A 16,799-nucleotide genomic window follows, 5' to 3' on the forward strand; every position below is an offset into this window, starting at 1 on the left:
TACATTGTTCTCAACAATAGTCGGCACTCATTGAAACAAATTCGTTTGTACTTCTGCACAAGTACTTCTGTGCAAAGTCTTGTACACCTTGAAATATTTTGGTATCTATCTGAGAAATTGGTTCACAAATCCAGCACTGCAAGTGCCTGTCACCCTGCAATTATCTGTGTCCTTAACATGAGACCCTCATTAGACCCTCAGCTTCATGAATCAGGATGGATGCATTGTTTTCCCTGTGTGCCCAATGCCTGGCTCCTGGCAAGCACATAGTAGGCAATCAATAGATGTTTGTTGAATAGATAACGGAAATAATGAATAAATGAAGCATAACCTAGGTCCACTGACCTATCCCGTAATCACAGACTTGAATAAATTGGGTAGAGATAGTGTATCTATTTTAAAGAATGCTTCTTCAGTTGTGTTGACCTTAAAAAAATCAGACATTTTAAAGTAACAATTATTAACTGGAAAGGTGCTGTTTCAGATGTTAGGCTTATTAGCAAAGGACATCTTTGCTGAGAGGACAGCCCTGAGTTGAGACTGTGACCCTAGATTTTCTCTTTTCGGAGAGAGGAAATTACTGAGCGAAAGGACCTTCTTGTTGTACAACTCAGGGGTGGAGATCCATGTGGCTAATTGGTCTTCATATGTCAATAGCTTTCCTCCTAGAAATTCTCAATATTCCCTTATGCAAAACTATCACAGACAGAGGCAAATCCTGGGTGAAAGATGTATCTTGCTTTGTCTTTTAAAGCATCTGTTTAATTTCACACACAACTAGGCTATTGTCAGTCTCCCTGTCATCTCAGTTTCTTCAAACTTCTGGAAACCACAGGCCCCTCCCCAAAGCCCATGCAAACCCAATTCTGAGAGAGGTGAGAACGATTTAGGCATGGAAGATGCTTTACTGTGCTGAGCACATTCAATTCAGGGAGGGGTTGGAAAGGCTTTCAAGTAGCCAAAGCAGCGAGCTGCCATATGCGGGGTGCTAAAACTCAACTTGGGCTTAATGCAGCTGTAGTATTTTGCATGGTTCAAAATGAAGTTCATTTGAAAACACATTTGCATTTTAGAAAATCTGAAAATTAAAGAAAATTATAAAGAGAGGGAATGATGCCACAACATAATCCCACTTCCAGATGTAGCCACTGTTTATATTTTGTACTTCTTTCTACTGTACCTATACATATATACTTATATATGTATATATGTGAATATATTTTATAGAAATATATTTATAGAAATATATTTTATAGAAAATTTACAGAAATATATTTATAAAGTTATAGAAACATATTTTGTAGATAAGTAAGGTCATACTACTTACAGCATTTTGTATCCAATCTTCTTCACCTGGATGATTGCAAAGGCGGGGATGAGGTTAAAAGATATTTATTCAGGGACAGAAATACTGCCATTGCCAATTTAGAATGAGATACTCATAAAATGCCACAGATTAAAGAAACCTAGGAATCTTTTATTCAAACCTCACTTCTCTTTCCCACTCCATAGATTAGGAAAAGAATCTAGTTGCTAACGTCACATGTCCCTCTACTGTTTGCACGGTACTCCTTTCTGCTCAACAGGACAGGGGTACGGGGCGGGAGGAAAGCACAGGTTCTAGAGTCAGACCACCTGTTCAAATCCTGACTCTGTCATTTGCCAGCTTTGCAATATTGAGCGACACGCTCAAATTCTGTTCCTTACTGTTTCCTCTTCAGTAAAACAGAGATAACAATAGTACCTATCTATATGATATTTGTGGAAATTAAATGAGTTAATACATGAAAAGCATTCAGAACAGAGTCTCGTAATTAGTATGTCCTCAGTAAATGTTAGCTAATATTATTAATGCACCTACTATCTATGTCTAGGAAAAAATACATTTACAAGTCCATGGGCATCTTGAATTCCATTTAGACACTCCCTCAAAAGACTGAATGTAATGATTAATAATGTGATTTTTCAAGCAATCAGTCGATAAGGAAAACAAACTTGTACTCAAATTTATTAATGGACTAGGCTTTATAGGGTTATGAAATAAATAGACAATATAGCTCACAAATTTCTTTGTAGAAACAAAACACAAAATGAAGCAGTCTGGTAAAAGTTAAGACAGTATCTAACCATGTGTAAAACTGTGTAGTATTAATTTTAATTATGGCTGTTAGAGAACATCTATTCTAATGCCCCCACTTTACAGAGGCAGAAACTGAGATCTGGAGAAGTTATATAACTTGCTTAAGGAGCCTGAGCTTGCTAGTACAGAGGGACCAGAACCAGAGGCTCCGATCCACAGCCTGATGCTCTTTCCACTGCACAATGGCTCCACTTTATATGGCAAGGGTTCAGAGAAAAGAGAGAAAGGCACGTATTGGATGATTCAGGAAAGGTTTCACGGAAAACGTGGAAAGATTTGGAAATGAAGACAAATGGAAGAAGAGCCAGCTGGGTACAGAGAAAACAAAGGCAGAGTCTCCAGCAGACGGATGCACACGGAGGGTGCAGACAGTGAGGAGGTCAGCCGGTCATAACGTGGTTAGCCTTATGTGGATGGTTCCTTTGCTCATATGTTTCTATCTTTTACACCGAGATCCTTGGCTTAAGACCAAGAGACTTTTATCCTAAAGTAAAGCCAAAAGCAGTGGTGTCCACTCTGCTCAGAGCTGGTAGTGGGCGGTGCACGGTTGAGTAACACTATTCTTTTCCCAGCTGCAGACACAGGGACCCAAGAGTTCTGGAAAACAATGGGTAGAGGCAGACTGTTTGAGTATCAGCTCTGCCCCTTGCTACCAGTATGACTGAGTAAATCTCTCAAACCCTCATTTGTTCATCCGCCCAACAGTCGTAAGAATACTCTCTCCCTGATGGATTGTCACGCAAACACATAAGAAAATACAACGGCTTGTGCTTTGGAAACTGTAAAGGGCTAAAATGTTGGCTTATAAAATTTCCTCAGCTTTCCCTTCACTGTCAGCCCGGTAAACCGGGCTAACTCTTAGCAATTCACCCTGCTCTCCCAGGATCTCCAGGGCAGCTGGGGCTCAACCATGGAGCAGCTGCACCAAGCAATTGAGAACATTTCTTAGAAACCACAGCGCAGTTCATGAGCTGCACATGCATTGCAGTGACTGATTAAAAAATACAAGATGAAATATTGCAGCTATCAATAATTCCTGCACATGGCTGACTTCTAACGAAAGGATAAAGTTTCTGAGGGAGAGAGAAGAAATGAAGAAAAAGGTTTTTTATCAGTTTCAGAGGAGCACTTTGATATAATCCTGAAAATTTTTCTTGGTGAAATATTTTCTTTTATTACCCTCCATCATACAGTGTTTGTTTAATTTCCCCTTTTCAGCAGGTGTATATTTCAGTTTTTAATTTAAAAAGAACATCGTTGCTCGTCGTTGGTTTCCTCACATCATTTCATTTCCTATTTGCTAGCTTCTCCCTGGAATTTTTGGTTGTCAGCGATGAGGAATTTCTTCTGATATTTTATTCTCCCAAATCATTGCCTGAAAAGGAGACTAGGACCACAAACGATTTAATTTTGCTAGGCTTCATTTCCATATCTGCCCAAAAAGCAATGTGGAATTTTGCTTCTACCTCCAACACTTAGAAACACAATAGCATCCCCATTGATATGACCCTCTGAAATATTTTAGTGCAAATGTTATTAAAAATAAAACATCTATAGTGTAGTTAGTGGGTGTGGAGGGCTTGGTGAGGTTGTGAGAAGCTGAAATCTCTCTAGCAGGTTGGTGGATCTGGCAAAACAAGAGTCACTCAATGTAGTGACTCATGCATCCCTCCCGGCCTCCTCTCTGCTTTCCCGTTCTATCATCTACTCTAACTTCTCACTTCTAGTCCTTTCACACAACAGGACTTGGCTAGTCCTCCTGTGCACCCTGGGCCTTGAGTGTGAACAAAACAGTGAAGAGAGAAGAGCATTTTTTCCTCTCTAGCTCCACTCCACCAGCTTCATATGGGAGCCTCACTTGCAGGGGCGCCTCCACTGTGAATCTGAGGCATGGTCTTCATCACAATCCTAAAAATGACATCTCTTGAAGAGGTCTTGTTAGTCTAGCTGAGTATGGAGGAGTACCCAGGAATTAGCCACAGTGTGAGGTTCAGGGCACAACTCTGCAGGCTGCCAAGTCTGCCAAAATTTCTGACACCAACTGCAAGTCTGAGAGTTTCCCAGAACTACCCTGTCTAAGGACAACATTCACTGTTTTCCTCTACTCTCACACTCACAATACTTCTGACACCAAATGTGTAGGTATTTCCCACACCAACCAGTTCTCTGACACCAGCTGGGTATCCTACAATTCAATTCTGTTCTGACAATAACCACAGTTAGTCCAAGACCCCACAGATCAAGGGCTTGGTCCCACAAGACTGCTCCCCACTTTAGAGGCCAATTGCAAGTAGAAGGTCTCCAGGTTATCCACAACTTCTGCCCAGCTTTGCTACAAATTGAAGGTTCCCATGGCCCCCTCCTCAAGTTCGATAATTTGTTGAAGCAGCTCTCAGAATCCAGGAAAACAGTTTGCTTACTAGTCCAAATTTGTTAAAAGGGATTTTTTTTATTGAGTTCATAATAGTTTACGTCAATGTGAGATTTCAGTTGTACATTATTTCTTGACTGTCACCACATAAGGGCTCCCATTCACCCCCTGTGCCCACCCCCAAGCCCCCTTCCCCTGGTAACCACTGAACTGTTTTCTTTGTCCAAGTACTTGTTTATATTCCACATGGGAGTGAAATCATCTGGTGTTTGTCTTTCTCCAACTGGCTTATTTCACTTAGCATAATTCCCTCCAGGTCCTTCCATGTTATTGCAAATGGGATGAATTTGTCTTTTTTTCTGGCTGAGCAATATGCCATTGTATATATATACCACATCTTCTTTATCCAATCACCAGTCAGTGGGCACTTGGGTTGCTTCCATGTCTTGGCTATTGTGAATAGTGCTGCAATGAACATAGAGGTGCATATGTTACTTTGGATTGTTGATTTCAAATTGTTTGGGTAGATACCCAGTAGTGGGACAGCTGGGTCATATGGTAGTTCTATTTTTAGTTTTTTGAGGAATCTCCATACTGTTTTCCATAGTGGCTGCACCAGTTTGCATTCCCACCAGCAGTGTATGAGGGTTCCCTTCTCTCCACACCCTCTCCAACATTTGTTATTTTTAGTCTTTGTGATCATAGCCATTTTAACAGGCATAAAGTGATATCTTAGTGTAGTTTTGATTTGCATTTCCCTGATGATTGGTGATGTTGAACACCTTTTCATGTGTTTCTTGGCCATTTGTATATCTTCTTTGGAAAAATGTCTGTCATCTCCTCTGCCCACTTTTTGATCAGGTTGTTTGCTTTCTTATTGTTCAGTTGTGTGAGTTCCTTATATATTATGGAGATTAACCCCTTGTCAGATATACGATTTGCAAATATTTTCTCCCAGTTGGTGGGTTGTCCTTTTGTTTTGATCCTAGTTTCTTTTGCCTTGAAGAAGCTCTTTAGTCTGATGAATTCCCACTTGTTTATTTTTTCTTTTGTTTCCCTTCTCTGAGACGACATGGTATTTGAAAAGATCGTTTTTAGTTCGATGTCAAAGAGTGTACTACCAATATTATCTTCCAGGAGTTTTATAGTTTCAGGATGTATCTTCAAGTCTTTGATCCATTTCGAGGTTATTTTTGTGTATAGCATGAGGTAGAGGTTGCCTTCATCTTTTTTTTTTTTTTTTTTTACAGATTGGCACCTGGGCTAACAACTGTTGCCAATCTTTTTTTTTTCTGCTTTATCTCCCCAAACCCCCCCTGTACACAGTTGTATATCTTAGTTGCACGTCCTTCTAGTTGTGGGATGTGGGACGCCGCCTCAACGTGGCCTGATGAGCGTTGCCATATCCGCGCCCAGGATCCGAACCCTGGGCCACAGCAGTGGAGCACGCAAACTTAACCACTCGGCCACAGAGCCGGCCCATCGTTTTTTTTTTTTAAAGATTTTATTTTTTTCCTTTTTCTCCCCAAAGCCCCCCGGTACATAGTTGTATATTCTTCGTTGTGGGTTTTTCTAGGTGTGGCATGTGGGATGCTGCCTCAGCATGGTTTGATAAGCAGTGCCATGTCCGCGCCCAGGATTCGAACCAACGAAACACTGGGCTGCCTGCAGCGGAGCACGTGAACTTAACCACTCGGCCATGGGGCCAGCCCCCTGCCTTCATCATTTTACATGTGGCTGTCCAGTTTTCCCAACACCATTTATTGAAGAGACTATCTTTTCTCCATTTTATGTTCTTGGCACCTTTGTCGAAGATTAGCTGTCCATAGATGTGTGGTTTTATTTCTGGGTGTTCATTTCTGTTCCATTGATCTGTGTGCCTGTTTTTGTACCAGTACCATGCTGTTTTGGTCACTATGGCTTTGTAGTACATTTTGAACTCAGGGATTGTGATACCTCCAGCTTTGTTCTTTTTTCTCAGGATTGCCTTAGCAATTTGGAGTCTTTGATTGCCCCATGTGAATTTTAGGATTCTTTGCTCTCTTTCCGTGAAGAATGTCATTGTGATTCTGTTAGGGATTACATTGAATCTGTAGATTGCTTTGGGTAGTATGGACATTTTAACTATGTTTATTCTTCCCATCCAGGAGCAAGGAATCTCTTTCCATCTCTTTAAGTCATTATCAATTTCTCTCAGTAATGTCTTATAGTTTTCATTGTGTAAGTCCTTCACCTCCTAGGTTAAATTTATTCCTAGGTACTTTATTCTTTTAGTTGTGATTTCAAATGGAATTGTATTCTTGAGTTCTCTTTCTGTAGGTTCGTTATTGGAGTATATAAAAGCAGCTGATTTTTGTAAGTTGACTCTGTACCCTGCAACTTTGCTGTAATTGTTAATTATTTCTATTAGTTTGCTGATGGATTTTTTTGGGGTTTTCTATATATAAGATCATGTCATCTGCAAACAGTGACAGTTTCACTTCTTCTCTCCCTATGTGGATTCCTTTTGTTTCTTTCTCTTGCCTAATTGCTCTGGCCAAAACCTCCAGTACTATGTTGAGTAAGAGTGGTGAGAGTGGGCATCCTTGTCTTGTTCCTGTTCTCAGGGGTATGGTGCTCAGTTTTTGCCTGTTGAGTATGATGTTGGCTGTGGGTTTGTTATATATGGCCTTTATTATGTTGAGGTAATTTCCTTCTATCCCCATTTTGTCAAGAGTTTTTATCGTAAATGGCTGTTGGATCTTGTCAAATGTTTTCTCTGCATCTATTGAGATGATCATGTAGTTTTTATTCCTCAGTTTGTTGATGTGGTGTGTCACGTTAATTGATTTTCAGATGTTGAACCATCCTTGTATCTAAAAGGGATATTTTAAAAGATACAAATGAACTGCCAGATGATGAGATACATAGGGCGAGGTCTGGATGGGTCCTGGATGCAGGAGCTTCTGTCCCTGTTGAGTTGGGGTGTGCCACCCTCCTGGCACATAGATGTGTTCATCAACCCAGAAATTCTCTGAATTCCATAGTTCAGGGATTTTATGGAGGCTTCCTCACATAGCCATGGTTGATTATTAACTCATTTTTCAGCCCCTCTTCTCTCTCTGGAGGGTGAGAGGTAGGGCTGAAAGTTCCAAACTTCTAATCATGACTTGGCCTTTCTAGTGACCAGCCCTTATCCACGGGATGCCTTACTAGAGCAAGAGATGCTCCTGTCACCCAAGAAATCCCATGAAATTTAGGAGCTCTGTGTCAGGAACTAAGATCAGAGATCAAATATTAGGAGGAACCAGGGGCAGAGACCAATGTATATATTTGCTATTATTTCACGTATCCTCAAGTTCAATAACTCACTAAAAGCTATTATATTCATAGTCATGTTTATTACAGGAAAAGGATACAAGTTAGGACCAGCTGAAGGAAGATACTCACAGGATGGAGGCTAGGAGGGTTCCAAATGCAATCTTCCTTCATCCTCAGGACACACTACCTGTGAAGCTCACACAAGCATGGTGTGCAGAGTTATTGTTGAGGCTTCATTGTGCAGACATGATTGATTGATGGCCCATGTGATTGAACTCAGTATCTCAAGAGCAAAAGCTTCCACGCTTTAATGATACTGTTGGCACTTCTGGCATAGCTAGTTTCCACCCTAAGACTATCAGGCATGGCCAGCCACGCTCTGATTCATGTTGTGAAATAAACCATCATATGTGGTCCCAGGGGGCCCACCCTGAATAATAAACACTCCTGTTAGGACTCAAGGTCAAAAGCCAGACCTCTATGTAGGTGTGGCCAAATTGTTTACTACTCACGGGCTAAAAAAACAAAGTGGAAAGGCCACAGGATCCACCACCGTGTCCTCCTGCTTCATTGAGTAACCCTCAGCTCCTTGACCCACTCCTTGCACCCTTTAAAGAGTGCAAGGAGTGCACCCAATCAACTCTTTAATAAAGTTGATATAGAACTATTGCTTTCACTCAATATGTGTTTATTTAAAACAATATTAAAATCCTCATGAAGTTTCATAACTCGTGTGCTGGCACATTTGATTCTGCTTTAGTTGTACTGAATGGTGATTTTCATGTAATAAGCCCTCTATTTAATTTTCTGAATCCACGTTTCTTTGAAAGATTTCTACTTTTGAGGATCGTGTTTGCAACCACAAAGTGAGTCCCTGGAAGCTGTGTTTGTTGACAGGGAGATTGCTTTTCTAGATCCAGCACAGGTGTTTCCCCAGCAAAACATGAGTGAATGACATCTCTTTTCTATACCACTCCATATAACTTGGAAATAGAAGAAATTGCTATAAATTTTGTAACCATACGATTTTATTTGGTTCTGTGTTACCAGTGCTTTCAATATCTTGAGCAGCCTAAAAGAGATTTAAAACATTTCTACCCATTAAGGGCAACAGGAGGAAAGTCCTTTGTGAATAGGGTGCTAGTCCCAATGTTTTGTCTGTAACACAGTACTTGTCTCAAAAGTGGTTTCTCTATGAAAAGGAGGCTGTAATATGCATCCACGCATAGCCATCTGTATCTTCACAACACGTTGATTGCTCGCATATTCACAGGTGGTGATTGCCTGATTCGTGCATGTCCCTGCAATTTGGTGCGTTCAGCTGTGTGCCTGGGGATGTGGGTGTATTTCACAGAAGCAGCTTGGGCAATAAATCTTGAAACTTTATCCTCATCTTTGGATGGAGTAATAAAAGTTTGTAGGCTTAAGAAAGCAATATTCCCAGGAACTGCAATATATGGGAATGATGAAACTGAACTAAAATGTACAGTAATCTCTAAGGCCTACCCATGCTGGAGAGGTGCAAAGTGAGAACTATAAAGCAAAATTTAACACTCGCCACACTAAAAGTCATTTTCGGCCTCTGACCAATTTCACAGAGAATTGGGAAATATGACTAATATCAAGGCCTGATTCCCTGGAGGGGTTTAAGAAGGAGCATGTCAAGAAGAAAAATGATGGCCCATTGCTAGTTGAACCAATGAGAGGTCAGCACTGGTATAACACAACATCCCAAAGTCTCCCCAACGGCAACTTGTCTTCCCTTTTCTTGAATTCCATCTGCTATGCAAAACAAGATTTGCAACCATCCTAAGGTACTTGGGACCTCTGTAGGTTAGACGGTCTCCATGGCAGAGGCCAAGGATCTTCCTCTCCATGGAGCTGACAGTCAACTCTTTCCCATGATGCAATGTACACAGTGTGCAATTTACTGTCACGAAGGACAGCTCCATACAGCAGGTGGGGAGAAGCAAATGAGCACAGAGAACAGATTAACCAAACCCGCACAGCTCTCCAAAGAATCTGGTCAACACATCCAGTCAACCTAAAGCCCTCATTGCCTGCAGTTGCCCCAAACCTTCTTCACCAAAGCTGGAAATGTTATTCCATTTTGTTCTTTTTCTGACTTGGTTGAATACTTATCTCCAGTTCTGGCACTTGGGTTTACCCCCCTTTATTTTTTCAATTTTCTTTTATTACCCAAATATAAGCCTCTATACAGTGAACTTGTTCTGTGTCCAGCTTGACCATCTCTTTCCGTCCCTGCACCATTGATGAGCCCCACCTTTGATGACAGCAGGCACAGTCACACATGACTATCAGCTCTGGTTAATGTCCCCGGCTTATTGCAGGATCATTGCCATGACAGGAACATGTCAGCAATGGGTGATTTCCACTGAACAATGACTCCTAGACTGTGGCTGTGCAAGCAGAGCAGAGAGGAAAGATGAGCAATTATCCAGTGGATGTGATCCATGCTGACAGCCAATCTGGATAATTCAAATAGAAACAACTTCCTTTGCCTCACTGGCAGGTTTGGGGCTTGATTTCGAGAAGTCATTGTTTAACTTTCTTTGCCTGTGGAAATGCAGTACATGTGTTTGCTGGTTAAGTGAGGGTTTGGGGGTTATAGCCACAGCATCTGTTAATTTGACATTCAAGGTTCACTCTCGTTTGGAGGCCCTTGTGCCTCAAATTTAAAAGCAGCAATACATACCTAACTCCCAGCTGTCTAGGAACTCAGACTGCATATGCTTCTTGGTGTTCTAATCTGCCCAGAGAAATAAAACCATCACCTGAGCCAAAGAGTAGTTTGCCTAATTGGATTTTTTTTTTTTTTTTAATTTTAGAGACACACGAAGTGTGTTCTAATGTTGCAGTTGTCTGAATGACATTGCGAACGGAGCCAGGCCACTTACCTAGACTTGAAGATTTACATTTTGATGATGTTTTGCAAGTGTTGTTTTATCTAGAGGAAAAATGCAATAATTTCAGCAGCTGCAGACTTCCTCGCACATCTGCAGGAAGTCCCTCCTTCTGCCCTGGGCAGCACAGCATAATGGAAAGAGCATAAGTTTTAGAGGCAATTTGACCTGGTTCACATCCTAGTTCCAAAACTCATTAGCTGTGTTATCTTGAGCAAGATACCTAATCTTTTCAAGCATCAGTTGCCACATTTATAAAATGGCGGGGAGAGTGACAATCATTCTGATAACTTCAAGATGCTATGAGGATTAAAGATTATTTATTCAGTAAACATTTGCTGAGTGCCTACCATGTGTCAGGTCCTGTTCTAGGCACGGGGAAAACAGCAGTGATCAAAGCAGATGAAATCAGTTTTGGAGCTGATAACCTCTTAAGGGAGACAGATAAAAAGAAGATTAATAAGAAAAATAAATAGCAGGCAAGATGATGGTAAGAGCTCTGGAAAAAACAAAACATGGAAGAGGAACAGGAAATGACCGTGGGGAAGAGAGGTGGAATTTTTGGTGAGGTGTCAGAGAGGGCTTCCTCAACAAGAAGATAACGAGCTGAGAGAGTAGGTCACGAGGATATTTGGGGGAACAGTGTTATGGGTTGAAGTGTGTTCCCCCCAAAAAGATATGTTGAAGTCCTAGAGTCTAGTAACTCAGACTGTGACCTTACTTGGAAATAAGGTTTGTATAGAGATAATGAAGTTAAAACGAGAGTGCTAGGTTGGCCCTAATGCGATACAACTGGTGCTCTCATAAAAAGGGGAAATTTGGACCCAGAGACAGACCGGCACAGAGGGAAGATGATCTGAAGACACCCAGGGAGAAAATGGCCATGAGACTGGAGTGATGCATCTACAAGTCAAAGGACGCCAAGGACAGCTGGCAGACGCCAGAACCTAGAAGAGGCCAGAAAGGATACTCCCAAGAGCCATCAGAGGGAGCATGGCCCTGCTGACACCTTGATTTTGGGCTTCCAGCTTCCACAACTGTGAGGCAATATATTTCTGTTGTTTTAAGCTTTCCCTGATTGTTGGTGCTTTGTTACGGCAGCCATAGGAAACTAATACAAAGAATGTCTGCTGAGGGAACAGCACGGATAAAGGCCCTGAGCCAGGAGTGTGCCAACAACAAAGAGGCCAATGTGCCAGGAAAGGTACCAGCCAGAGAACAAGGAGTAGAGATGAAACAAGAGAGGAGAGGGACGTGCAGACCACATGTGCTCTTTCAGGTCGGTACCTTTACTCTGCATGATAGGAAAAGCCATCAGAGGGCTTTGAACAGAGGGGGAACACGATCTGACTCACATTATAAAATTATGTATGTAAAGTGGCTCCTGATTGGCAATTATTATTTTCACTCCTCCAGCCCACTTCACTTCTCATAAACGCCAGTAGAGTGGGGGGAAAGGCAATGTTTTAATATTTATTATTTATGCAGCTGTTCCTGTGCTGTGTGCTGTCGAGGACTTGCATGCATACTGATTGCCATCCTTAGAAGTTTATAGTGACAGACAGTGTCTCTGTACCTGCACCACTCAAATGGCATTTATCCAGGTCTGAAGCTTTAGAGGATGGTTCGCTTGGATATATCTGTTTATTTAGTTTTGATTCTGCTTTGCATGTGTATTTCTTTTGCCTCATTTTAGAAAGATAATGAAACTACACTGGTTCCCACAGGGCTAGTTGACCATTTCTGGAGAAGTAAACAAAAGTTTTGGAAGGCAAGATAAAAGCGCCATCTTTGAAGTATCCTCAGTTGCTGGAAATGCCTGGGTTATTGTTGAGTGAGCGAGATGAAGAAGTGCTGAAGGAAAGGGGGCACAGATCCTATGACATAAAATGGCATAGCTGTGTTAACTGCAGTGGGTTGGGCAGGACAACGAGCGCTGGGACATTGCTTCATTCATTCAACCTGTGTTTATTGAGCGTGCACTAAATGGCAGCCACTGGGTTAAACAACATATTAAAAAGTTAGTAAAATTTGGCCCCATCCACTATGGGCATGAACGAAAAAGAAACAACACAGAAGATGGTGATTCATTCATTCTGTTCTGTAACTGGAGAAAATACAAGGAAAGAGGAACATGGAACCTGGAGAACAGATGATGTTGGCCCAGGTGTTACGTAGTTCGGCCTAGCAGACAGCAAGAGGACTGTCAGAAAGATGAAAGTTGAAAGTTGAAATGGGGTATGTGACAGGTGAACAGAGCATGCCAGAAGGGATTCTAGGAAGTGCTGGATGATCCAGAGAAACAGGCAGGACATCTGGAACGTGTCTTCACAGTAGCAGAGCCCCAGACACAGGGCTGGGATTCAGGAGAACGACTCTATTCCACGGGGATGGTGGAGAGACAGGCAGTGGGGGTGAGTGGCAAGTAAAAGACTTGTAAGAACAAGCAGGGCATGATCCTAAGGATGATATTTATTCTTCTGGTTATCAGAAGAGGATTTCAGATTTCAACACAGGGAAATGGAATGGAGAGTCAGTTAAAAAAAACTTGAGCGTAAGATGAGTTCAGGTTTTGGAAACAAAGCAACTCCCCAATTATTACAATGTGGGGAAAAGGTCAGCCAAATTCAGAGTATGAGAGATGGAAAGCTGAGGTCAGATTCCCGCTCCCCCAGCCCCCAGCCTAAGGTGTGGCACAGTTTGTCCTCAAAGCCCCGCTTGGTTCTCTATGGGAGGAGGTAGGCTTTAAGCTGATCTCACGGGCAGTGAATCAGCGTGAGATTTCTTGCATAACCTGAGAATTGCTGAAATGTAGGCTAAACCATATGTTCCACATGAAGGAGAAAAGAAAACTCTGCCTATCACCATCGACCAGGACTATTGCCAGGCACCATTGCTCCTGCCACCACAGGCCACCTGAGTGGGCAGAAATTAGTTGCTTGGTGTGACGGACTTTCGCATCTTCCTAGTGAAACCACAGAGAGGATGACATTAGAGAGGCTGAGATGGATGGGACCTCAGACACAATTTATTCCTGCCACTTCATTTTACAGAGAAGGGACTTGAAATCCAGAGGTGTTAGTTGGTTTAAAAAATTTTTTAAAAGAAAAGAAAAGAAGACAGTTGCAGTTCTTTGCTGATCTGTGTCTTGGTTCAGATTTTCTCTTTTTCTCAAAAGGTTGGAGAGGAGAAGGAGAAACTTTTAGACATGATCACTACAATTTAAACAACTTCTTGATTTTCTTTTTGGTATAAGGAGCAATTCTGGACAGTAGAGTCACATGTATGCACACTATTAGTAATGGGTATCTCAAGAGAATGAGTTGAAATATCTCTCTTGGATGCAACTGGAAATACCTGTATATCTGCATCTTACGTCACTTCTTCCACGTGGCCACCATTATCTTCCTCCTAAACAGGGGGCACTGACAAGACTCTCTCACGATCCCCTCACACAAAATGTCTGAGCCTCCAATGCGAGCTCTGAAATCAGAGTGCCTCTGTTAAGTCCTGGCTCTACCTCTTACTGGTAATGTGACCTTGGACAGGTGACTTCACCTCCACGTGCCTTGGTTTTCTCATCTATGAAATGACATTATAGTAAATATATTATAGCGTTAGATAGGATGAAACAAGTTAATGCCTGTGAATTTCCAGAACAATGCTTGGCATATAATAAGTGCTCAATAATTCTTTGCCACTAATTATTACTTTTATATGTGACCTTACCTGGGTGACCTTAGGCAAGTCACTGAAGCCACATGAGAGTCATTTGTAAAAATGAACAAATTGAAAAAAACAAATCTCTAAAACCTTTTCTGATGCTAAGTTCCTAAAGTTCTGTTCTACGATGGTGCCATAAAAGTAAAATCAATAGTTACATTTTCACATTGACTGCAACATTTCTGGAAAACCATGCTTTGGGGGGTTTGAAGATGAATGTCACTGATAATTGGAAAACCTTCTCATTTTCCTGAATGATCTTCTCCATTTGCTCCTTATTGCTCATAAATTGAAAAAGTTGTCTTGAACTTCAGTTTTACAAAATGTGAGCATTAGTGAAGAAATGCAGATATAAAGGATGAAGACCATTAGTGCTCTTTTTGCCTTCCCTGGCTTCATTGTGCGGTGTTTACATTCTGCTGGCGAGGAGACTCCAGCTCCCTCTAACCCTGACCTTTGCGTAATATTTATTGGATTAGAAAAAAACAATTCACAGAGTAATAAAGATATCTGTGCATGCATTTATTATACACAAAACTGTGCTTCATTTTGGAAAATCTGTCCCAAACCTACCCGGGTGAATCAGCCATAACAAGGTCACCGCAGACTTAGCGGAATGCCCTGCAGATGTCTTTTGTTTTAGCTGGGATGGCAGCAATGGGACGAAGAGAAAGAGAAGAGAAGTTTGTACAGATGGAGCGATACTTCACCAGCTCTGTGCAGATAAAATAAAAACATTCAAGGTGATCTTGGGATGGCTAGTCTGCTGGAGAGGCGCTATCAGAGTTTAACAGAGGCAAACCTCCGCTCCCAGGGGCTGGATTCCTTCCCCTCCCCCTCCCCCTTCCCTCTCCTCCTTCCTTACCCACCCCCATGCCTTTCTGTCTCCTTTGATCTCTTGCTCCTTCTTGAAAAAACCCACAGATTCAAATTTTCTTCTCTATTCCCAGTGATAGCACCCTAGACCAGGACCTCTGTACCCCATACGTCAGTCCCTGCCTCTCTGGGCACCTGTCCTTGCTGCCTCTTGGCTCTCCCAAATCCCACCCACAGAAAGCTTCGAAGAATATTTGTCTTACACTCTGCTTTTATGTGGTTACTTAGATGATGATTCTCAGAGATTTGCTCTTACTTATCAGGTCAAATCAACACAGCTCTTTCTACCCGTCTCAGCTCTCTATCAATTGGCCTCCAAATATCTATCCAATTTATTTCTGGGAGTACTGCAATCTGGTTCCTCCCATTCAGCAAGATTCATCTCTCATTACTTAGCAAAATGTGTTTCCTCTTCCCCCCACACTGTTTCCCAGCTATGTGCACTTATATCTATTTATTTCCTCTTCTTTAAGTAACATCTCACTTACTATCTTACATCCACATGTCAATATTTTTAACTAAGCTGAAGAAGCATTTTCTCTGAGAATTCTTTCCTATTTGCCTTAATCAATAACAATTTCCTTTTTTAAACATTTGGAGGAATTCACTGGTCGAGGCATCAGGACTAGTTAGTTCTTAAATGAGAAGATTTTAATTATGGATTTAATTTTCATATACATGTAGGATTTTTCAGATTTTCTATTTCTTCTTGGGTTATCTTTGCTAAGATATTTTTCTATGCATCTGTTCCTTTGTTTTACACATACGTTTATGTCAGATAATTGTTTGTAATGTCATCTGTTGGATTGGCAGTGATAGCTCTCTTTACTTTCTTATTGTTAGTAACTTGTACTTTAAAAAATTTTAATCAATTTGTATTAGAAAATTTCCAAATGTTATTGCCTTCTCAAAGAACAAACTTTTGGCCTTGTTGATTTTATTTATTGTATGTTTGTTTTATATTTTATCAATTTATATGCTTATCTTTATTATTTTCTTTGGTCTCCTGTCTTTGGTTTAATTTATTGTTGTTTTTTTCTAGCTTCCTGAGGAAGTATTCAAGTACTTAGAAAATTAACTCTTCACCTTTCTTTTGTCCTAGTCTATGCCTTTAAAGCAATCAATTTCCCTTAAAGATTGGCTTTGGCCAAATCTCACAAATCTTGATATCATTTATTTTTATAATTCAGCTTAAAATATTTTTATATTTCCATTGTGACTTCTTTTCTTTTTGTTTGTCCAAAGGGTTATTTATAAGCCTTTTGCTGATTACCAAACAGATTGGCGGATAGAAAGAGGAGGGTTTCAGGCATGGACCTGTTGACTTACAAGCGCCCAAGAATAGTAGACAAATGGAAAACAGAGTCTAGAGCTCAAGAGAGAGATTTGAGCTGGAAATAAAGATCAAGGATTCCTCAGCAAAGAGATGGTCATGAAACCTGGAAAGTAGCTGAATAAGCCAGGA

The sequence above is a fragment of the Equus przewalskii genome, chromosome 23, assembly GCF_037783145.1.
Source record: "Equus przewalskii isolate Varuska chromosome 23, EquPr2, whole genome shotgun sequence".
Taxonomy (NCBI): domain Eukaryota; kingdom Metazoa; phylum Chordata; class Mammalia; order Perissodactyla; family Equidae; genus Equus; species Equus przewalskii.